The sequence below is a fragment of the Pipistrellus kuhlii genome, unplaced genomic scaffold, assembly GCF_014108245.1.
Source record: "Pipistrellus kuhlii isolate mPipKuh1 unplaced genomic scaffold, mPipKuh1.p scaffold_m20_p_1, whole genome shotgun sequence".
In the NCBI taxonomy this organism is placed as follows: domain Eukaryota; kingdom Metazoa; phylum Chordata; class Mammalia; order Chiroptera; family Vespertilionidae; genus Pipistrellus; species Pipistrellus kuhlii.
In genome coordinates, this window is record NW_023425404.1 from 32,065,932 (window position 1) to 32,090,672 (window position 24,741).

Here is a 24,741-nt window from a genome sequence, read left to right on the forward strand (position 1 = left end):
ATATGCACAAAAGAAAATGCCAAAGTGACAGCAGTTAAAGTCAGTACCAACAGCAATCAAACAAACAAAGACAGAAGCAAGTTTTGCTGCAGAACGTGCATGGAAAAGAACTCATGCTGATGAAAATCATTTCCGTTTAAAAGAGCTCAGGAAGAGTTTAATTGTGGTACCCAGAAATCGGGCGAGGTCTACATGGACTTGCAGTCAGTTTCAAACGGTAAAACAAAAGATGTCCTAGGCTTTTTCAAAAAAGGTGGTCAAAGGTCTAGCCCAGGAAGCCCTCAAAAGCAGCCAGGTCTGCTCTGCTGGGCACTTGTCACCGTAGATCTGGCCAGGCACCTGGGAGGATGAGACCCCCACATGAACGCCTCCTGATCGCAGCCTGACCACTGACCTGACCTTGGGCAGCTGGCTGGCCTCTTGCTTTGGGGACACACACCCTATGATAAAGTGGAAGGTGGGCCAGGCAGTCTAGGGAGCCCTGTGAGACCACAGTGCTGGCCCCACGTGGAGGACCCAGTGACCTCCAACTGTCTACCCTGATGGGGGTGGAGGCTGGGCGTAAAGTGCAGTGAGTGACTTTAATCTATACTGTTCCATATTTCCAATTCTCTACAGTAAGTGCATATCATAGTTGTGATCAAGGGTGGGGGTGGGGGAAGCATTAAAGAGAAAACCAAAACACCTGCTGTAAGAACAGCTGACTCTGGAATGTATTCACTCACGTGGACGGTCCAGATGACCTGGGAGCTCGTGTTGGCACAAGCTCGAATTTATTTGCAGCCACGCTTGGGGCAGGGGTGGGGCAGGGTTATGTTCAAGGCAATGGATTTATAATTTGGGGATTTCAATTTGCCCGCGGTGGGTGTGCGCTTTCTGAGGTCACTCCCCGGGCCTTGGGGACTCAGGCCTCCTCTCCCAGATGCTGAGGATGTGCTCTGGTGGTTCGAGCGCATTCCAGTGGAGCTTTTTGGCTTTGCAAATAACACGCTACACAGTCCTGGCTGAGAGGCACGCACACCAGTTTCAAGAGAGTCAACACCTGTGAGAAGGGGGAAGAGGAGGTGGGGCAGGGCTCACAGGAGACCTTCAGTGGTTTTTTGTGTTTTTTTTTTTCCTAAGTAAAGAAATAAGATATTATAGATATCTAAAGTGAATGTGGAAAAAATATTATCGTTTGTTGAATTTGTGGAAGATCCATGGGCAAGTTATAATTTACCTGTAACATGTATGTTTCAAATTGTTCTAATAAATAAACACATACACACACACACACACACACACACACTCACACACTCACACACACCAGCAGCAGCAGCAGACCGAGGAAGGGAACTGCTTCTGGCGTCTCGGAGGGCGCCTGCACCAGCACAGAGCCAGCTGAGAAAACCAGAGTTCAAAGCCCTTTGGTATGTAAACACTTAGGGAATTCTTGGCCTGGGAGTATATACAGCAACATATTAATCTGTCTCTGTCTCCTAACATTTTTGTTATCATAGGAGGAAAAAGTCTTAAAAAAAAAAAAAAATGAGGGGAAGGGAAAAGGAGGGGCCTCCGTGGTCCCAGACGCTTTACAAGCAGTTTGGGGGACCAGCCCGCCTGATCTTAACCACCAAGGGTGCCGTGACCCTGTCCTCCTGCAGAGGAGGAAACGGAGGTCCTCAGGGCAAGCGGCCGGCCAAGGTCATCAGCCAGCGAGGAGGGCCCGGAGCAAGGCAGGCGGGCCCCGCGGTCTACCTCCCGGCCTCCTGGAACAGGGTCCCAGAGAGAGGCGCTCACAGAGGCGGATCTTTCTTACCCTGGGTCAGTCATCCTCACACGGCCAGAGCCCCGGACGCTGACCCCGGAAACAGACGAAAAAAACTTCGCAAAACACAGCCCTTCCCTGCCAGCTTGTCTCCGGGCACTCCCAAACCAGGCCAGGTCTGTCCCCAGAGCATCCCCAGCTTCCACAGCACTCTCCTGGGACAGCCCCCCCCCCCGCCCCCCGGGACATGCCTCCCCCAACAGGGCACTGGGAGGGTCTGAGAGCAGGTGGCTTGGGGTCCAATCCCATTCCTAAGTCTCACAGGCTCATTGGCTTTTCCCCTTTAACCACCTGCCCTCCTCCATTTCCTCATCCACAAAATAAAGGTACCACTGCTCCATCTCACGCGGTCACTGCGAGTGTTTGGTGCGATAACACACCTCCTACAGCTCTCAGAGCGGGGCCTGGCGCAGTCAAAGGTATTTATCAGCGCAGAACGGTCCTTAACAACTAAGTAAGTAAACACAGCGTTTCTCAATACCTGGACTTCAGGTCCCTTGAGAGCAGGAGACGTGCCTTTGGCAGCGGCACTGTCCCCAGAGCTCCTGGTGTCCGAGCGGGAGGGGAGGAAAAGGGGCCGGGTGGGTTACGTGTCCAGCCAGGACAGAGAGCTGCTCAGGTTGGAGGGAAGGTCACCCTGAGCCCTTGAAGACATCCTGTCAGTGCGGAGGGCACGCAGGCACAGACGGGCTGGGCCTCTCGGCAGTGCTTTGCTTCGTGCTGCTCTGCCGGCAAGGGGGGTCTGTGGAAGCCACGCTGAGGGAGGGAGCCGACGTCACGGGGCTGCACCTCCAGCGGGTCAGAGAGAACAGCATTTCCAAGGCCTCCGATGGCTCCACAGCATCGAAAAGCCCCAGTTCCTCGGAGCTCCGGGAGCCACAGGAAGAGCGCCTGCTGCAAACATCTCTGCGCTGACACACATTCCCCGCTAATGAGCCACAGGCCCATTTCCCTCAGAGCAGCAGGTCCTACCTGTGCGGGGGGCTTGGCGTGGGGTGAGTTTTAGGAATAACCAGGCTCCTTAAAGGGAGGGAGGAACCACGACTTTCTCCCTGGAACCAGCATGACAGGCGGGGTGCACCAGCACACCTGAACCCCAAGAGCGTGGAGGCGGCCGGCTCGGACCCAACGTGCCCGTTCCTCTGCTCTCACCGGGAGCAGCTCCTTCCACAGCACAGCTCCGGTGCAAACGTGCAGACAGGCACCCAGGAGGCAGGGCCCTGGCGGCCAGGATGCTGGTGTGTGGGCTCCGGCCCCAGCTCTGGCCTTCCTGGCTGTGTGACTTCGGGCAAGTCGCTTATCCTCCCTGAATCTCTCAGTTCCCTCATTCAAAGAAATGAGAACATTAGGACAGATCACTCTGAAGGTCCCTGACAGTTTTTAAATTGCTGGAGACGTGCTTTCTTCTGGGGGGATATTGGAGTCTGTCTAACTCTCCCAAAGCCACAGACTGGAGTGAAAAACAAAGTGACTCTTGGGTGCCCAGCCCCCCACCCATCTGCTTCTGCTCGAGTTGTGTGTGCTGCTCCCTGAAAAGTCCCCTCAACCCTTTTCTAATTTGTAGTTAATTACAAGGAACTGCACTTACATTCATTTTGGGGCTCGCGAATGGAAAATACTAATGACTTTGTAAATTAATTTCAGATTTGGCTCCATAATTTCTGGCAATAAGATCATACTTGGTTTTCCTTCTCATTGTTTTTAAAGGCACATGAAAACACAGCCCACCGCCCCAAAAAATGCATTAAAAATTCCAATTAAGTTTTTCAGGAAAAAAAAAAAAACACGATGTAATATTGGCATCTGGGGCAAGCTTGCGCTGCAGTGAGGAAGATGACAGCTGAGCCTGGAAGTGCTCAAATGGGCCGGGTGGGCCATGGCTTTCCTCTGGCAAGAAGACGAGAGAAGAGGTCCGGGAGGGCTTTTCCCACTTCCACCAGCAGCTCAGCCAGGCCATCCAGTCCACAGACCCGCCCTCCATCAGGCCACGGCTCCCCTACTTTGGCTGGGCTCCTGCGTCCTGTCTTGGGTGTGACACCGGATCAGGGATCAGCCATAGACAGACAACTTGGACAGGCACGTAAAGGGGAGTGACCAGGAGCGGGAGGAGGTGCCACACCTGGAAGGGAGGAGGGACAGGTGCAGAAGCTGTGGGTGCTTTGCCTGGAGGAGGGACGTCTGAGAGGACAGGGCAGTGTGGCCCTAAGGACAGCCGACTGAACGGTGGGCTGTTCCATAGGGCGGAGCAGAAGTTACAGGGAGGCTGGGGAGCTTATTAGAAAGAAGAGAAAATCACAATGGGCTGCCTGAGAGGGACAGCCCATTGCAAGTTGGGAGGGGGAGGAGTCCGCAGCTCATTGATGGTTTTTTAAAAAACAGCCCGTCTTAGATAAAAATCATGCTTCCTGGTTATTCCGTGCTGTTAAGCATGACACCTCATTTCACGCATGCAAGTTTTGCAGGGACAACAACCCAAGCTATTTGTGAGTTCATCGTCCTTGATACGGCCACAGGGGCTGAGAGAGGGGGCGCTATGCCCCAAGTCAGGCAGCTAATGAAGGCAGGTGCAGGGACCTGCACCCGGGCCTCCTACCCTGGGTGCTTTCCTCCACTTTTCCTCCTCCTACCGAGCCTTGGAGCCCCTGTCTCTTGGGTCAGAGGGCTGGGAGTCTGCCTCCTCGATCCCTGGTGAGAGGCATGGGGTGTCCATCCTGGTCTAACTCCATCGTGCCTATGGAGGGCACGCAGATTCCCAGGGATGCCAACCTCCACACAGTGCCAATGTTCCTTGATTTCCCATCTCTGGAAAGGGCACACGGTGAGGGCCGGCGAGGACAGCCATTCACCCAGCAGGTATGTAATGCTTAGCATCACTTCCTGTGAGGCCGGCTGAGGTTCCCGGCATGGGAACTTGCTCCTCAGACAGGGGGCGAAGACGCCTCTGAAGGACACAGTGTCTCTACGGCTGATCTCTCTGGGACTTGGCTTCTTCCCCCTCTCTAAAGCGGACGGTTTGCTAGTTCTTCTCCAAGACGCCTTCCTGTTCTGAAGCCCCATGTGTCTGAAGCGGAGGACCTCTCCATGGCCATCAGGCTGCAGCGGGTTCCCTGCAAGTCGGCCTGGGCCAGTGGCCCGCAAACTCATTAGTCAACAGAGCCAAATATCGATATAAACAGTACAACAATTGAAATTTTCTTTGAGAGCCAAATTTTTTAAACTTAAACTTCTTGAAATACCGCTTCTTCACAACAGACTCACCCAGGCCGCGGTATTTTGTGGAAGAACCAAAGAGCCGCATGTGGCTCTCGAGCCGCAGTTTGCCGACCACAGGCCTAGGCTGTCGGTGCCATGGAGGATGACAGCTTCAGGATGCCCCCACTAGGAAGGCCCACATCCAGAGCTTGCCCTGCATGAGGACGGGAGGGGGGAGGGAGGAAGGGAAGAGGTGCCTGAGGGGCTCACACACACTCCATCTCACGGAGTGCTCAGCCAGGCAGCTCCCACAAGAGCCACGGCTCCTGGGCAGGCTGATTTCTAACCAGGGTGGACAGCCAGCCCCTGTCCCCACTTCACAGGTGGCAAAACTGAACACCGATCACGGCCTCGCCAGCAGGTACCAGGGCAAGCTGGGCTTCATTTCAGGACCAGTACTGGACCCTGGTCAGGGAGGGCACTGAGGGGTAGCGGCTCAATCAGGACTCCGGAGAGATAGGCTGGGGTTGAAATCCCAGCTCCACCTGAGTCATGTGACCTTGGAAAGTCACATGCCTCTGTGCCTCGGTTTCCCCCCTTTACAACAGGACCAGGAGGAATCCCCAGAGTAGCCGGTGACCAGTACCCTATAGTGCCTGGCATGCAACAGACACCAGCCACCATTCAACATCCGCTAACATTGTGACTGCGCTTAAATATAAACTAAAGCAATCACACTACAAGCAAAACCAAATAGATCAGAGAATGTAGCTCAACGCCTGGCAAACAGATGGAGCACAATGACTGGCTGCTGGCTAGACAGACAGATGAGTCGAAACCCATTAGTTCTGAGGGCCTGGGTCTTCCATTCTGTAGCCATCTAATCTCCTGCAAGAGATCTCCACTCTCTGAGGAGGGAATTGGAAAGGAGAGGAAAGTACAATGGGCTGGCTCAGGGTGACGAGGGGAGATGGGGATAACGTGTGTACAGCAGGCTGCTGCAAGGTCCAACCGTGCTGACAAGCAGACTCCTCAGAGGTATAAGGCAATGGCATGCAGAACAAGATAACACCCATCATGTCTGCCCAAAGCACGTACTCAATAAATATTTCGTGAGTGACGGCATGGATGCACGCATGCATTTAAGACCTTGCTCAATCCTGGCCTCCCCACATTCTTGGGATTTCCCCAAGCAGAGAGTCTCCACTGCCTGGAGCTACACAAACTGAGCAGCCTTTCTAGGTGTTGGGGAGGTGGGGGGGGGGGGGCCGCTGCCACCCGCCAATCCCTGGCTTCCCCCTCCCCCCTCCCTCCACCCCCGCCACATACCAGCAGTAGCTATCTCCAGCCCCACCCCCCAATGGCTTAGAGCTGGACTTTAAGAAAAAAAGCTGGGATTAGAAGAAATCCTGCTTTTACACACACACATCACCTCAATCAAGGCAGGCCCAGGCCTTCTGAGCTGCTGTTCTAAGCCCTTGCCTAGTAGGCCTGCCTTGGTGCCCCTCCTGTGCCTGGAGCTTTCCCTGAGTGCTTGGCCTAAGCTCTATGCCGTGTTCAAATCCTCTGCCTCCATACAGGGAAAACAGGACAGGCGAGTGGAAGGCTCTGGAGTCAGCAGGCCCTAGTCCGAATTCCAACTCCGTCTCTTGGCTTTGGGTAAGGTGCTTGGCTCCCCTGAGCCTCGGCTAACTCGTCTGTAAAATGCACAGGATACCCGTCCACCACACAAGGCTGCTGTGGGAATTCAGTGGGACCCTGAAAGGGGAGTGTCTAGCACGGCGCCTGGACACAGCAGACCTTCAGCAAAGGCCAGGCGCCCCTGCTCCTCATGGCGAGAAGATGGAACTCCTACTCTGCTCCTCAGCGGCTGTAGAACCCAAACAAGCCACACCCCCGGGAGCGCAATGTCCCCCTTCAACATGCAGACAACCTCAGCCGACCTGAAGGGGTCCTAGAGCTGTGATGTCCCATGTGGCAGCCACAGGTGGCTACTGAGCACCAGAGCTGTGGCCAGTCCAAGTGCAAGGGAAGAGAACACGCTGATTTCAGACTCACACTGAAACCAGAATGTAAACGATCTCATTACCAACTTCTCTACTGAATACACGCTAAAATGGTGTTTTGGGATATATTGTGTTAAATGTGTTACTAAAAGTTAGTTTCACCTTTTTCATTTCGCATTTTAACATGGCTAGTGGAATTCAAATTATACAGGTAGCGTGCATTCCTCTCTCCCAGACAGCACTGTTTAGGACACTAAATAATCAAGAGTTACTGCTGTGGGGGCTGTTCCCTCCCCATGGAGAAGGCAACTCCTTCTGGAGAGAAGATGCCTGTTTGCTCTTACTCCTCCCCTCTCTACCCCTCTCCCCCCACCCCAGTAGCACTCAGCACACAGCGGTAAAGGTGCATACCAGAGTATCCTCAGGGATCTCACGATTTTAGATGTGATCAAGGTTTTGGGTGTGATTTAGTCTCTCTGCACCGGGATCCAGGTCAGTGAGTAAAACCATATTCCAGCTCGTTTAGTCCTTAACCCAGGGGGTAAAGTTCACTCCCTGCATTTTACAGGTAAGGAAGCTGAGGCTCAGAAAGCTGAGCTACTAGCCCAAGGCTACTAGATGGTCAGGGATCGCAGCTGGGATCCAAACCCAGGCTGTTCTGACTCCTCTCCGTTGTCCATGAGACATGCAGCCCCCACTCCACACACGAGGCCTCTGCATCACACATCCTAGGAGAGCTCAGGCTTAGCAAGGCTCCGCTTCCCCTCCCCCCTCCGTCCCCTCCCCCTCTCCAATTTCCCAGCAAGTCAGAAAGGACACGCCTCAGAGGGAGTCCGTGCTCAGCCCTTTGCATGCCCGGCCCGGGACCCGTTAGCTCAGAGTTACTCACATCTTAAAAGGGGTGAGTGATAGGGAAGGTGAATGTATTTTCTTGCCTGTGAACTTCCTGCCCGAGGGGCAGGCAGGAACCTGGAATAAAGAACCAGTGAATAGCAAAGAGCCTGATAAGATGTTTGTTTCAGAGGAACTCATTGGTTAGGCTGAGTATTCCCATGTTTTAGAAGCTCAGCTTCTGACTCCATTAGAAACTGCCCCCCAGCCCACACCGTCCTCTACCCTCCAGCTCGGACACAGACCCTGCAGCGTGGCCCGGTGGGGAGGGCCCTGCGCCAGACACAACGTGGACTGGTCAGAATGCGTGTGGTTGGATGGGTGGGTGAGGAGGTGGCTGTACAAAGGAATGAACCCTTAAAGGAACAGAGGATATCGCCTTGTGTCTTAAGGAGCTCACCAGGTCTGGTATATAAAGAACCTGAAAATTGAAAGGACAATGAAAGAGCTGCATACAAACTTGCAGACGAGTGCTGCCTGTGAAGGGGAGGAGGGAGACAGAGGAGGACTGAAGGAGCCTCCCTTTGGTCTAATCCTCTGGCGTTCTCGGGTCGTAGAAGGCTGCCTGCAGGGCGGGCCAGGCAATCTGGGAGGGCTTCGTGGAGGAGGACACGCTCACGGGAGGAGCAGGATGCAGACAGGACCGGACGACATTCTGATGGTTGGTTGGGTCAAGCCAGTCACTTAACCTCTCAACCTCTCGGTTTCCTTTTTTAAAAGGAGGAGGGACAGCGGGCAGAGAGGGAGGAGACCGAGAAAAACAAAACGCCTGGTAGACAGTTCACATTCGACCTCAGACAGGGTAAATATTTACTCATCCATTCAGGGCCTGGCTCTGGTGAGCGCCCTCCGTTCGGGCCACCTGGGTTTGCGCTGGCGTCTGGTTTTGATTTAAGGCCCGAGGCGGCCAGTGTTTAGCCCGTGGCACGGAGTCCAGCCCTGCACCTGTCTGTCTGGGGACTGAATGGGTCCCGTTTGGTGGCAGTGGAAAAACTGACCACCGGGATGACCCCGCTGCTCACGCCAGGACACCGGGAGCCGCAGGATGAGCTGCCCTCCCCTGGGCGTCCACCTGCGGGAACATCTGAAATGTGTGTGCCCGTGTGGGGAGCGCTGGCCTTATCCCCACCAGGAGGCTCCAGGGAGGTATTCTGGCGCCCCCATTCCACGGATGAGGAAACCGAGGCTCAGCAAGGCCACGCGATTTACACGGTTACACAAAGGGAAACTTGAACCTGACCTACCATAGTCTATCCTCTCCCTTCCCACACTAACCACAGAGCTGAGAAGAATACTCTCATACAACAAATATTTACTGCGGGCCTACTAGGTGTCAGGAACTGTGCAAGGCACTGGGGGCCCAGGACAGGGATAGACCCTGTCCTCCAGGAGCTGGCATTTCAAGGAGGAGACTGGCCTTACACACACAATATAAAAATGAAGATAACCTCAGGGGTCAGTACAGGTTGAATGCCTGGGGAGAGCGGTTTAAGCAGGGTTAGACACAGGGCCACGTGATCAAAGGTCCACAGGGGCCACCAGGAAGCGTGTTTAAAACACATCTTCCCAGACCACACGTCAGGGTTCCATTAGAAGTCTAGGGCAGTGGTCGGCAAACTCATTAGTCAGCAGAGCCAAATGTCAACAGTACAACGATTGAAATTTCTTTGGAGAGCCACATTTTTTTTAAACTTAAGCTTCTTCTAACGCCACTTCTTCAAAATGGACTCACCTAAGCCGTGGTATTTTGTGGAAGAGCCACACTCAAGGGGCCAAAGAGCTGCATGTGGCTCGAGAGCCACAGTGTGCAGACCACTGGTCTAGGGAGAAGCCAGGACGCCCACAGCTGGTGTTGGGCTAGGTCGGAGATGGGGCAGGAGGCCCAGGACCCTGGCGGCCTAGGGTCCAGGCACAGCGCTCTGGCCTTGCCCCGCCACCTGTCAGATGTCAATGGACACGAATCTCAACTCATACCTCAATCTCTTCACCCACAGAACGGGCATGATGACACCTGGCTTGGCCTACCTCCCAGGGTGGCCGTGAGGCGTGAAGGAAGCTAGCGAAGGTCAACTGTAAGGCGCTGACCCATTGGGAGTTGTGTATATTCTCCAACCACGCTGCTGCTCCGAGTGGACCGAGCAAAAGGAAGGAAGCAAACCAAGCAACAGCCTAGAGCTGCCTGTCCAACGAACAGCTGCTCAGTGGCAATCCCCCCACACAGAGCCGCCCTGCCAGAGAAGATAACTCTTGCTCAAGCGTGGTTGCTCAACAGGGGCCCGCGTGTGGGTTGCCGCGCAGTCTCCCATCCTGTGGGAACCCGGCCTGTGGGGTTCCGGGTGAGGCGAGCGGCTGCAGTAAATTACCCCACGGCCGGCAGCTCCAGCCCACATGTTGCTCTTATGGTCAGCGCCCTCCCTCCCAGCAGTGACCTAACCCCAGCGCCAGGCCAGTCAGCAGCAGCCTCTCCTGTTATCCTCCTCACAGGCACCGGCTCACATTTCAGGCCGTTCGTTCCCCTGGGCATGACTCAGAGAGTCGGTTGTCTTTAAAAAAAATGCTTTTCATATTTCAAATAAAAAATAAATACCACACACTCTGGATGGGAGCCACCACAGATGTCTCTGTAGAGCTATTAAAGTGAAAAGGTTTGAGGAAATAAAAAAAAAAAATAGTGGTTAATTCCTATCATCCTGTCCCGACTGCCTTAATTGACGGTGAGCTAGAAGGGGCCAGGGCGGGGGCTGGTTTCTGATGTGAGCAGTAGCGGGGTTCATGCACTCATTGGGGACCAGAGAAGGTGTGAAGCGAATGCCGGCAGGGTGACCCCACAAGAAGACAGGTGGGTCTAGGTTGAGATGGGTGTCCGCACCCCAAAGAGGCTCTCTGTACAGGGCCTGGAGCAGGTCTGTGTCCCTAAAGGAAGGTGGTGCGTCAGCACAGAAGCTGCAAGACTGAGAAGCTGCAAGGCTGACAGCGCCCGGGCCAGCACTGTCCGGCAGGGAGGGGCCTGCCCAGCACTCAGGGACAGACCGGCCATCAGGGCCCAGGCCACTCTATGCCTTTGCTTCCCATGACTCCCTTCACCCCTTTTCCTGACCCACCCACGCCCTCTGGCCATTTGGCTTCCTGGGTGGGGTTCCTACAAGAAGAGGACGCCCTGGCCATAACCTCACAGCAGTTGTACTTTTCAACAAATAAACCAGTGGCTTGATTTGTGCTTTAGCTACTTGCAAGCTCATGGGAGCCGGCAGTTCTGACTCCGGAACTTACAAAACGAGGTTCCTGGATGGGGAAGGCCAGGCCCCGCTCCCAGGGAAAGCCACCAAGGTCAGGGCCATCGCCCGGCCACCAGCCTTCCCCTGGCTGCCCCCTCACACATCTTTCCTTCGGCCCCTCCAGATGCATCCTCATCGGGGCATGGGACTGTGAGGGCGAGCCAGGTGCCCCAAGGCCACACCTGGAGGAATACTGTGAAAAGCTAAACTTAAAAGCTGCAATTTCCCCTTCAGTGTGTTCCATTTCTACTCAAACGCAGCCTCAGGCGAGGCCTTGATCAGCTGTGACATGTGGTAATGAGGCGTTCTGACTTACAAATATTCTCATTAACCAAAAATAACCAGAACCCTTTTGCCAATTCCCTCTGAAACTATTCTAGAAAGTACCTGTCCACTCGCCTTCCTCCGCACGGCCATTTTCTCTGAAGGCAATGGATTCTCCCTCTAAAGACAGAGGGTCTCTCTCTAGCCCTCCAGGCCTCGTGAGGAAGTGAATTCTCACTGCTGACCAACAAGCCAGGACAGTGGTGGGCAAACCGAGGCTCGAGAGCCACATGGCAGCTCACGAGCTGTGGTTTGCCGCTCTGTTGACTAATGAGTTTGCCGTCAACTGGACTAAATGCTACCATGTAGCTGGAAGCTGTGAGGAGTAGGCAATTGTGGCATATTGTGTGCAAAGAGGTAAAGGGTAGTATATGACAGTGGTCGGCAAACCCATTAGTCATCAGAGCAGCAAACTGGCTCGCAAGGGAAAGATGCAAAGATGGACGGCTGCCCCCAGCAATGTCTCTTTCAAGGGAACTAAAAGCCTTCAAGGAGAATGACAACAATCTATATTTTCCGGTGAATTTCCCCTTAGTCTTATTCTACAGGATATCCAAAATGTTAGAACACAGGGCCTGCTATCTGCCCTCTGTTGTCAGACTGTGGGAACACGCTGGGACGGGTACTAGTATAGCGTGCCTTTTTATTTTAGAGGTTGGATCCATCACTTTATTTATTTTTTATTTTTATTTTATTTTATTTTATTTTTATTTTTTTGGATCCATCACTTTACACCGAGAGGGTCTCCACCCACAAAGAGGCCTCCGGGCTGCACAAACACACCGAGCCCAGGATTTGGTAATGTGACTAAAAGACTGTTTCAAACCAAGTGGGTTCTCTCTCCCACAGCTTCGGGGCAGCCTGAATCTCCGAGTGCCGTACGTGCTGGACGCAACGCGAGAGTCCCGGAAGGAGGGGAGGCTGCCATCATCATATGAATAGCTACCATCCAATGAGCATTCACCGTCTGCTCCAGGGCTTGTCAAATCCCGCCCACGTGTTACAGTTTAGCCTTTCAGACCAATCCAGGGGGGACATTGCATCCCTGTTTTACAAATGAAGACACCGAGGCTCAGAAAGGTTAAGTCCTTGCTGAGGTCCCCTCACTTCCACAGGGTGGGGTCAGGATTGGAACCCTAAAAAGCCCTGCTCTTCTCCGCCCCTCTGTGCTGTGTCTCAGACCACAGGGAATGTTGCTGCAGTGTTTTTCTCTCTGGGGGGGAAAAAAAAATCTACCCTTGTCCATGAAGCGATTGCTTTCTTAAGGTGATCAGATAAACCCTGGCTTGAAAGCAAACGTTTCAGAGCCAGCTCAGCTCCAAGCTAGCCCCATGGCCTCCGAGTACCCCACTCCCTGGGCTTCAGTGTATTTGGCTACGAAACCAGTATATGTTTGTTTGTTTTTTTCCTGAGGCCTGCTGTGACTCTAATGAAGTCTTCCCCTCCCCAACCACCACCCCCAACAACAAAAAAAGCCAGTGGTCACTACCCATAATCCTCTAGTAGCAAGCAGGCCAAAGGATTACCGTGAGGAAAGCAGTCCTAGCTCGCTCACTCCCAAAGCTGGTGAGGCAACCACCAGCAACCAGACACCACAGCGGGACGGGGGCGGGCAGGGCCGAGAGCGACCCTCGCGGCAGGCAGGTGGTGACCAATATCCCATCGCACGGCCTGCCGGGCAGGGAAAGGAACGGAGAGAGGACACCTGTGACTGCCTGGCGCAGTGCGTTCTGTAGGGAACGCACACGGTGACGTGGAGGCCCCGTCCTGGAGAAAAGCCTCGCTGTGAGAAATGGGGCCCCAGAAACTGCCGGAGAGGGAGACACACAGACATCGCAGAGAGACCTAACGAGATCAGATATCTGAGATCAGATACTGTGGAATCATTCCAGGCGCGCACACCGAGGGGCTGAAAGTCTGCTGTGTTGCTTTCTTCACAGATGCTCTTGTCGGCAGCTACAGAGAGGTGATTCTGGCCAGGCTGGGTTTTCATAACCCTAAATGCCTGGTACACACTGCCCACGGGCCAGCTCTGCCCCCCTCTGTCCCCCCCAACAAAACCTTCCCTCGGAGGCAGCCTGCCTGGGGCCTCCAGGGAGCTGCCACAGCACCGGCACCACAGACAGGCAGCCCCATGGGGACACACCCGCCGCCGTGGGCGAGAGCCACCCCCGGGGCCGGGGTTCCCGGGGTGGGCGGCCGGCAGCGGCCGGGTGGGAGTGCCCACCGGCGCTCGCTGGCAGCCCGCCTGCGTCAGAGCCGGGCAGGAAGCAAGAAGACAGCTCGGGCCGCGTGGAAATCCCCAGCGGGCCCCACGCCAGAGGGTGACTCAGGGGGGCTGGCCTCCCGCCCCGGCCGGACCCGGGGGCCCGGCTGCAGGAAGCGGGGCAGCCTCCGGAGACACAAAAGCCCTTGGGCATTAGTAATGATGCTACTGATACAATCTATCAACATGTGAGACAGCGCCCCAGCATCTGAGGGGGGGGGAGGGGGTGTCAAGGTCCTTTTACAACAACGGAACGCACTTTCTCTACGGGGCGGGGGGGTTCCCAAATGCCAGTCCTGAGGCCGAGACTAATCTGAGAAATCTCGTAACCTTCCCGGGCCCTCCTGGTCTGTGGGATAAAGGGGCCCAGCCAGGGGGAGCTTCCCCTCCTGACCAGACCGCCTTCCCGGGGAACCCCAGCCCACAGCACCTCAGGCCTCCTCCCAGGCCTCCTACCTACTACCCTCCCTGTGCCCCTCGGTGGCAGGTCCTCGTCATCCCTGTGATGTGAATCATCCTAAACACGGACATTCTGCTACACTCCCCTTCACCCCGATACCGATGTCACCTTCAAAGTGAGTTTGACACATAGAGGAGTCTCCAAAACCACTCAGGTATTAATCTACAGATAGCACAGAATGCCTACAGACTTACCCCGACACCTGTCCCACTCCGGGTCCTTCACAGCTGGGCGGCCAGAGGCTCCTGCCACCTCCGCTCCTCACTGTCACATTCAGGAGCTCAGGGCAGAGTCTGGCCTCTGGTCTTTTCCTTACCCCCAAAAGAGGCACTCACACCCCCCCCCCCCCCCACTGTGAGCTAGAGCCCCCAAGGCCCTCCAGGGGCTCCTGGCTAGTACTCAGCAAAGTTAAAACAACAACACAGAAACATTCCCACTGAGACGCAAGAGGCTTACTAAGTCCAAACTCTTCACCCTTTGAAGTTACTAGAAAAATTTGACCTGCGTTTATCTCACTTGAATAACGCCAACGTGCCTTGCCTTTTCGCCTTCAGAAGCTCTCTTAGGCAATTCTGTCTTTGGACTAGAAACTTCTTACAAAAGAAGTGCACCCCGTCCCCCTGATGGTGCACTGGTCTGAATTGGACGGATGTCTTTAGCAAGTCCGAGAGACAATGTGGCCAGTGTTCCACGTATCTACTTATCTACTATAAGAGACCGGCCGAAGAGATCTTCAGGGCCCCACCCTTCACCCCCTGCCACAGCCCAAGGTCCCCCTTACCCAGGTCCCGCTCTCGTCCCCGCCCCCAGGCTGCCCTCCCACGCAGGTGAGCCACCAGCAGGAATGCCCATGCTGTTTCCTCTTCCTCTCCTCCCTCTGCGGGCTCACTACCTGGGCTCCGGCCCCCAGCGCTCCCCTGTGACCGCCCTTAGGAGGACAACTTTCAACATGGAAAACGCGGGCTCTTAACCCTTCTCCTTCCGGATGCCCTGTGACATCCAGCACTGCCAGGCACTTCCTCTGGCTGCAGGGCCTCGTCACGCTCAGCCTCAGTGTCACCGTGAGGTCCTGCTTGTCCTCTCTCTCCATTCCCTAAAGACAGCTGTGCCTCAGGTGCAGGCCTGGGCCTGCTGGTCCCACCCTCCCCAGCTCCCAACCTGGCCTCGTCTGTAGGACAGTGACTCACAGATGCGCCTCTGAGCGCAGACCTCTCCCTGAACGCCACACTCACCCACCCAGCGCCTGGCTTGCGTCACACGTCACACCTTCACACCGTCACACCGTGGGCCTGCTCTGGGCAGGGCCTGTGCTGGGCACCACAGGGGATGAGTGCCCCTGGGCTCCAGGGGGACACGGGAGGAAATGCTAGGGACACACAGAAAGGACAGACCTCACTGGCTGTGGCTCCCCGGAAAGGCGCCGCGGAGAAGTGAGCATGGCGCAGGAAACCAGCACTCCCACCCCATGGGGAAGGGAGTCCTCAGCACCACGTCACGCTGGGAGAGCACACAGCCGTGCGTGGCCATTTACTGGTAAAGCTGGTGTTCTGCATCCCACATTGGATGAAGACTTTCTCGAGAACGTTGTTTTCTAAGCAGAGCTCTTGTGGGGGAGGAGGGGTGACAAACTGGCCCTGGTCCCACCCTCCCTCAATGACAGAGTATTTATTACCTTTGGGGCACATGCCAGAGACCACCAGAAACCAAGCAAAGCAAGAACTGCCATTTACTTGCAGAAAATACATTAGATTTGCCGTACTCTGGGGTAAGGGATGCTTTGAAGAGGAAAGCTGGGTCCATGTCCTCACGTACCCTCGCCTTCTCTCCCACCCTCTGCGCTGGATGGCAGCCCCTCCCTGGGTCCCCACAGCAGTTCCCACACTGGGTGACACGTGACACCCTCATCCACCCCCTGGGAGTGAGAGGCTGCCCAACAATGTGCCGGCACGTGGTCAGCACCCCACCCACATGCTGGAAGAACGAATTTCAGGCTCTTCCTAAGGACTCCTGACAGTACATGGCTTGTGTGCTATGCTGAGCACTGTTCGCTCTCTGTTCTACCACTAAAACATCACCCCGTGAGGGTGCTTCCAGGCATGGCCAAGCCAACAGGAGCTCTCTCAAAAAAAGTTTTGAAAACTGTGCTCAGCAAACCCCATCTCTCACCTGAGCTTGGAGGGGCTTCCAGCAGGTGGGGAAACCTTGAACCCACTGGTCTCATTGCCCTTGCCACCTGCTTCAGCACCACCTGGGGGCTTCCTGACCATCCAAGCGGGACAGCCACTCTGTGCAGAGAGGCAGCCTAGGCTGGGCCTCGGGGGCCTGAGCCTGAGGATTGGCCCCACCACATCTGCTCAGGGACACGGGGCTCCTTCCCCATAAATGAAGGGCTGGGACTGAGGAGGTCTGAGGCCCCCGCTGATTCCGTCAGGAATTTCGTACCACCCTGGTCTGACGGAACAAAACACGTGCCACCCAGTTCCTCGTGGGCAGGGCCCGTGTCACCACTTGAGTGAAGCCAGCGTAGTGGTAAAGCCCAGGGCTTGGCTTGTGTCCTCATCAGGGAGCTCAGCTTGGGAGGCCTCCTCGAAGTTGATGCCCTCAGAGTGGATGGCCCTGCCCGCAGCCCACACTCAAGGAGCCTTGTCCCCACAGCTTGTCTGGGTGCCGAGGAGATGGCGGACCCCGAGAGCTGGGTGGGGCAGCCCAGAACGGACAGCTTCCTGGAGGAAGTGAGCGTGGGGATTTCCGAGCAGTTTACGGCTTGTTTCTAGATAAACATTGCATGCATCCGCCATCTCGCCTCCTGACCCTTGTCGTCCACATCGGACATGCCATCGACTCCATCACAGCCTTTTCCTATGACCGTGAAGCAGAGAGCTGGCGGGTGGTTGCCCATGACTGAGAAGCTATCGGTCCAGGTCACTGAGCACACGGCCACTGCCTCCAGCCCCGTGGACACCCCTGTCACCCAGGGTCTCCCTCATCCCTGCTGCTCAGGCCTCCTGCCTCTGCATGCGCCTCCACCCAGAGCCTGCTCCTCGCTGCCACCCGGCTGCCACGTGCTCCGAGGAGCGCTCCCAGCACAAGTCGCCTCTTCTTCTCTGATTGCTGGTGGCATCTACTTTCAAAACGAATTGCAGGACCGCCAGAAATAGTAAGCATCATCACTGTGGCAGTTCCCCTTCACCATGTGCTCCTCTAGCCAGGCACTTGCTTGGCACATCACAGCCATGATGACAGCAATGCCCCCCTCCCCCTCTCAGAAGATGGTACGATGGTTATCCCCACTGTGCCAGGACCCATCTGAGATTCAAAGGTCTGGTCCCTCACCTGAGGCCACAGGGTGGTCTGCAGGGAAGATTCCTAAGTACGAATCTGCATCCTGGGGCCACATGTCTGGTTGTCCTTCCCACCCACTTTGGGCCAGGCCTTGAGGATGGGGAGGTGCGAACAGTGGGGCGTGCCTTCTAGGCCCTCCCATCAGCCATCGGGCCCTGACTTACTGGGAGCGGCTGTGGAACCTGGTGATGCACTCTGGACCTGCTCCAAGAAGCCTGCTGAATTACTCCGAATGGGACATGCTAGAGAGCAATGTCCAGTCTTCCAGGTGGGCCTCTCTCTGTTGTTCAATGTTCCTCTCCCCTCAGGGCTTCTGCACTTGCTTTTCCCTCTTTTGCCCAGGCTGCGTGTCACCCACCTCTTCTCCTGCTGACTCCTGCTCACCCTGTGAACTTCTGCTCCAATGTCACTTCCTCCGGAGCACCTTCCCTGACCACCACTCCTTCCCCACATGGAAAACAGGGCTCTCTCTGCCTACAGCCCCCAGGCTCCCTCCCTGTCCTTTTCATTCATGGCCTCCACGGTCTGTAATGTAACATATGTGATTGCTGGGTCCCCCAGATTGTAGGGACTTATTTCAAGGTAGGCACTGTCTTTGATCATCATTGAATGCAGAGCCTGGCGGAGTGGAAGTTGCCAATGAGATGTGCTGGATGAATGGAGTCCACGCCATGAAGGCTTACTTCAGCTGCACCATCACTCTAGCAGGGAAGCCAACCAGACATCATCACATCCCTTTGCTGATAAGAAAACTCTGGCTCAGAGCACATATGTCTCTTACCTGAGATCAGAGGCATGGTCAAGGCTCTGGCAAAAGTGCCCCAAAGAGAATTACGTCTTTCTTGTTGGAATCTCTGGCAGTTAGCACAGTTCTGGTCACCCAGGTTTGGACACCCAAGTGGATGGAAAGAGCAGGAATGATCTGAGAGGTGGCGCCAAAAGGACTTGTTTGGTGCTGGTTGCTGAGATTCACACTCCCATTATAGACTCGGGGAGGCGGGGGGGACCAAATTCTGTGTGCATTTGATTTTATTCTACCCACTCTGTTCTGAGAACTGGAGAGATACAAAGAAATCCACGGGTGTGGGTGAGACCACTTCCGTGGGAGAAAACAAGACTTTCCTATTGTCTCATCACACAGGGGATGGAGGGCAAGGTGTTCCCAGAGCCACTCACAGCAGCTAGACTTCCAGGAATCCTAAGGGGGGCAACGTGACACACATTTGCTCAAGGGCTGGGGCAGAGACCTGGCTTCGAAGCCTACCTCTGACCCTGACCCCCTGGTGACCCTTGGCGATGCAGCGTCCCGCAGGGCACAGTGGGGTTAACAGCACCCACACTACCTTCTTCCCAGGGCCGTGGCCGGCTCAAGTGAGATGGCAGGTGTGAAATGTTCTTTGTAAGCGATAGGCAATGATCAGACGTCTGTGTTATAGTCTTACAAGGCTGCTGCTGTTGGCACAGCGCTGAGGGTGCCGAAGGTGATCTTTGAGGGCTGCTTGTTGACAGCCTTCCCCATGGAGGCAAATGTGACTTTAAAGGAAACCATACTCACCTGTCCAAAGGTGGCTGAGGCAGAATGAATGATGGTCTCCCCCTTTAGTTAAAGATGGGGGAGGGGGCAAAGCAGAGGGTGGCCCGCGGGGTCATCACACGTAGAAAAGGAAGGAAGGAGAGGATGGAGTCAACATCAGGATTCCCTGGATTTGAGTCACATCTGTGCCTGTCACTAGCCATGTGACTTAAGAGTTTATGCATCTGCGACTCCATTTCCCCATTTGTAAATTGTGAAACAATGATAACCTCTCTAAAGGCTGGTGTTCAAATCTTTTTTTTTTTTTAGGATGCCACAGATAACTAGAAAAGCCCTTTATTGGGGAGGAGATGGAGAGGGCCACCCAACACGACATGTGCAGTCAGTTAAAAAACCAGCTTGTTCCTTCCCGTGAGGGAGCTGGCTGGGTGGGCCTCCTTGCAGAGTGGCCATCCCTGTGCCAAGCACAACCCTAGGTGGCAGTGGCCCCAGTTCCATGAGAGGCTGTCCACTTTGGGCCAGGACCTCCCTCACACATGCTGGGTTTTTCCATTCGGCAGGGAAGCTGGAATGCTTCGCTCAGAGAGCGCACAGAAAGGCCCTCAGCACCTAGGATGGGGAAGGTGGGTGGGCTTTGAGGCCCCTGGGAAGCAATGTCTCCTCCCTTCTCTCTAAGTCACTGCCATTCCTCAGAGCAAAGGCACGCACACACACGCTCAGCCCAATGCTGCCCCTGCTCTCAAGGAACCAAACGAGAGAACTCACTTGTCAAACGCGGCCAGAAGGGCCACCATGCCACTTCTCTACCTCCAGATCAGTCCCAGCCAATCCCAACCTGATTACAGAAACGTCGCTGGAAGGAGGTAATAAAATTCTGAATTTCAGGAAGAATTCAGTCAAGATTTTTTTAAAGCACCTCCACGTTCTGTTGTAGGCACTGGGGAGTGGGGGTTGGGGACGTTGTGAGGGAAACAGACACAGTTCCTGCCTTCAAAGGGCCATCCGTCTAAAGCAGCGACTTTCAACGGGGGCTGACGTAGGGCACGCCCCTCTTTTCCCTTGGATTAGCAAATAAAAAAAATGGCAACAGTCAATATAGCAATAGCTGTCTGATGTGGGTGAATCAAAATTATACCCTTTTTCTTGTCAGATTGGTAAAACATATATTTTTGGGTGCGCACAGCATTTTAGTAAATTAATTTATGTGTGCATTGAGATGAAGGTTGAGAAGCGCTATCTGAAGGGACGGAACCAACACAAGTGTAACACGATGCGATCAGGAAACTTTGGCTCCGGGATCCACAGGAGAAGCCTCTCATGCTGCAGTTTGCTGCTGCTGTTGTTGTTTTAGTTTAATGGACATACGTTAAGCTCTTGTCAGAGGTCACATTTTCATTTTAGCTTTGGCAGCTCAGAACCAAATTTGCAGGCCACATCTAGCAATATCACAAAACGTTATGCTAGGCCAGTGGTCAGCAAACTGCGGCTCGAGAGCCACATGCGGCTCTTTGGCCCCCTTGAGTGTGGCTCTTCCACCAAGTACCACGGCCTGGGCGAGTTTATTTTGAAGAAGTGGCGTTAGAAGAAGTTTAAGTTTAAAAAATTTGGCTCTCAAGAGAAATTTCAATCGTTGTCCTGTTGATATTTTTGGCTCTGTTGACTAATGAGTTTGCCGACCTGTGCGATGCAATACGTTGCACGAACATGACCTCTGATCCCACCTCATTTTCCTATCATTGTCTCCTCTTCCCCTAATTTCCCTGTCTATCTCTATCCTTTTTCATTCATTGCATTCAAGAGCTACCTCAAGTTCTTTTTTGAAACAAGGTAAATTATTTTTTTAAATACATTTAAAAAATTGATTAATACTAAAAACTTTAATACTCAAGATTGGCACAATCAATGGAATAGAACCGAAAGTCCAATAATAAAACCTTACTTTTATGATCATTGATTTTTCAGCAAGGGTGTCAAGATCATTCAGTGGGGCTTTTCAAATAGAGCTTGGGCAACTGGATATCCATATGCAAAAGTATCGATATTACATTGGATCCCTAACTCACATTGTATACAAAAATTAAATCAAAATGAACCAATGGCCTAAATATGAGAGCTAAACTTATAAAACTTTTAGAGAAAATCAAGGGAGTAAATCTTGGAGACCTTGATTTATACCAGTGGTTGGCAAACTGCGGCTCATGAGCCACATGTGGCTCTTTGGCCCCTTGAATGTGGCTCTTCCACAAAATACCATGTGTGGGCGCACAGGTACAGTGCGATTGAAACTTCATGGCCCATGCGCAGAAGTCGGTTTTCGGCCTGGGCGAGTCTATTTTGAAGAAGTAGCGTTAGAACACTCAAGGGGCCAAAGAGCCACATGTGGCTCGCAAGCCATGGTTTGGTGACCACTGAGTTAGACCAGTGTTTCCCAAACTTTTGACATATGTGTATCCCTTCTATAATTTTCGTAATACTGAGTACCCCTCGTACTCATGAGAACGTAGAATTAGGAGCAGCTAAGCACGGTGCAGTGCATATCCCCACCAAACTCCAGTGCAACGCGTACCCCCACCAAACTCTTCCCGTACCCCTGGGGGTACACGTACCACACTTTGGGAAACACTGAGTTAGACAGTGGTTTCTTAGATATGACAACAGAATCAAGAACTAAAAAACAAATTGACCTTCAAAATTCAAAACTTTTGTGCTTCAAAGAACACCATCATAAAACTAAGAAGACAAATCCACCAAATGAGAGAAAATATTTGTCAACCACTTATCTGATAAGAGACCAAATAGCCAGAATACATAAGGGATTTTTAGAAAGACAACCCATTTAAAAAATGGGCAAAGGAACGCTGGCCTGGTAGCTCATCCCAATACATCAACATTGTGGGTTCAACCTCTGGTCAGGCACATACAAGAGGCAACCAAGGAGTGTATGAAGAAATCAATATTTCTCTCTAAGGTAAAAAAATAATGTAATAAAATATTTTAAATGAGCAAAGGATCTGAACAGGTGCTCAATATCATTAGCCATTAGGAAAATGCAAATGAAAACCACCATGGGATACCTCTTCACACCCAGTAGATATCTAATGTGAGAGACAGATAATAACAAGTGTTGGAGAAATTGGAATCCTCATGTGTTGCTGGTGAGATTTTAATATTGGTAACATTCGGTTTGGAACAGGATTTGGCAGTTTCTCCAAAAGTTAAATATAAGTTATCAAGTGACCCAGTAATTCTATACTTAGATATCTCCTCAAGAGAAAGGAAAACATGTACACAAACGTTCTGAGAGGCATTATTCATAACAGCCAAAAAGTAAAAACAACCCAAATGTCCATAAACTGATGAATATGCAATGGAGTATTTTCGGGCCATAAAAATGGACTACTGATACATGCTACACCATGAACTTTGAAAGCATTATGTTAAGTGAAAGATACCAGTAACAATATCCTAGCCAGTTTGGTTCAATGGTTAGAGCATTGGCCCTTGAAAGTTAAGGACATGTACCTTGGTTGCAGGCTCGATCCCCAGCCCTGGTTGGGGCGCATATGGGAGGCAACCAATCAATGTGTCTCTCTTACATTGATGTTTCTTTCTGTGTCTATCTGCTCCCTTCCGCTCCCTCTAAAAAAGTCAATGGAAAAAACAGCCTCAGGTGAGTATTAAAAAAAAAAAAAAAGTCACAAAAGACCACATATTATATGACTCCATCTATGGGAAATGTCCAAAAGAAGCAAATCCATAGAGACAGTAAATATATTAGGTTTCCAGGGCTGGAGGATGGGGAGTGGCTGCCAATGAATATGAGGTTTCTTTTTTGGGGAGGTGAATATGTTCTAAAATTAGATAGCAGTGAGGGTTAGAGAACTCTCTAAAAGCCAATGGCTTGTATGCCTTAAAAGAGTGAATTTTATGGTATATGAATTATAAGGCAATAAATTTTTTTAAAAGGTTGATTAATTTAAGTCTGGAGTTGTATTAACAGTAATGTACTGATGTTGGTTTTTTGTTTGTTTGTTTGTTTTTTTATCCTCACCAAAAATGTGTTTATTGATTTTAGAGAGGGGAAGAGAAGCATTGATGTGAGAGAAACATCTATTGGTTGCCTCCTGTACGTGCCCAGCCAGGGAATCAAACCTGCAACCTAGATATGTGCCCTGACCGGAATTGAACCCCCAACTTTTTGGTGTACAGGACGACACTCCCACCAACTGAACCACACTGGCCAGGGACTGGTGTTGGTTTCTTAATTTTGACAAATATACTATGTAATATGAGATGGTAACACCAGGAATATCTGGGTAAGGGGTACACAGGAACTCTGTTATCTTCATTAATTTTTCTGTAAACCTATAATTATTAAAAAGCTAGAGGCCCGGTGTATGAATTTGTGCACAGTGGGGTCCTGCTGACCCACGGGGGGGAGAGGGGGAGGGCTGTTGGGGGAGGGGCCACAGGAGGGTTCAGGGCTTATCCAGCCTGTCTCTCTCAATCCCGATGGACCAGACCCCAGCAGCAAGCTAACCTACCGGTTGGAGCGTCTGCCCTCTGATGGCCAGTGCACATCATAGTGAGTGGTTGGACAGCCTTAACATATCATTAGCATATAACACTTTGATTGGTTAAACAGATGACCAGATGATTGGACACTTAGCATATTAGGCTTTTATTATATAGGATAAAAGGTTTATTTCAAGAACAAGTTGGCCATACAGAGGAACTATTATGTAATAGTGTGCCTCCCCTCTGAACCACAACTGTTCGAAAGCAAGAACAGCCCACCCAGTCTAGACTCAATGAACTAGGCAGAAGGGCTGAACTAGTAATGACATCCATGGTCCTTTTCCCTCTAGCTACCTCCTCAAGCCTCCCAGCTGAGTAAAATGTCACCCAGGGAGAACAGCTCAGCCCAAGGCGCTGTCAGCATTCTGTCATCGCACTCCCCTTTCTGTTTCTATACACGCACTTCTGCTTTGTCAAACCCATCACCCTCCAAATCCCAACCTTCGGATGCCCCCTGCTGTGGGCTGGGTCATGGGAAACCTCGCTGGGCATTTCCTGGCTTTCCCTGCCCCCGCAGAGGTGGTGACTCTGGTGACGTCCCATGGATCCTTGCACACACATTGATGGGAGCCCTGTAGATGTTTATGAGTCTTATCTCCCCAGACGAGTATAGAAATCCCAGGGCAGAGACAGCATGTTATTCATTCCTACCCCAGGTCTTAGAGATCTATGCCCAAGCAAGGAGTGAGTCTATGCAACCATTCACTAACTGATGACTCAGAAGAGCTCAGAAAGCTCGGGGTAAAACCACCCCTTGAGGAATCTGGTTTCAGGCAGAGAAGCTCTGAAAAGCTGAAATTCTCATGGACATCGCTCATGGACTGGGGTTTTGTTTTTTGAGAAGCCTTGTGTGGGTTTCCCACTCTGAGTAGCCTGGGAGGGATGGCTTCTTGCTACCCAGAGACACGGGTGGCTGGGAGCCGGGCCTCGGAGGGGGCAGGCTGTGCACGCTCCACCGGGCTGATGGCAGTCCTGCTTCCTGTGAGGCCGCGGCCGCTGACATCACGAGAGGCAGTGTGAGCCGGCGGCACGGGGGTCATGTGAAGTTCAGTGCTGGGGCTTTCTC

The 24,741-nt window shown here is 52.8% G+C and overlaps 1 protein-coding gene across 2 annotated transcripts in view; it reads right to left on the reverse strand.

The window, feature by feature from the left end:
- SMAD3 (SMAD family member 3) overlaps positions 1-24,741 on the reverse strand; it is a 116,829-nt gene that overhangs the window by 48,072 nt on the left and 44,016 nt on the right. The gene's annotated exons all lie outside the window — the stretch shown is intronic.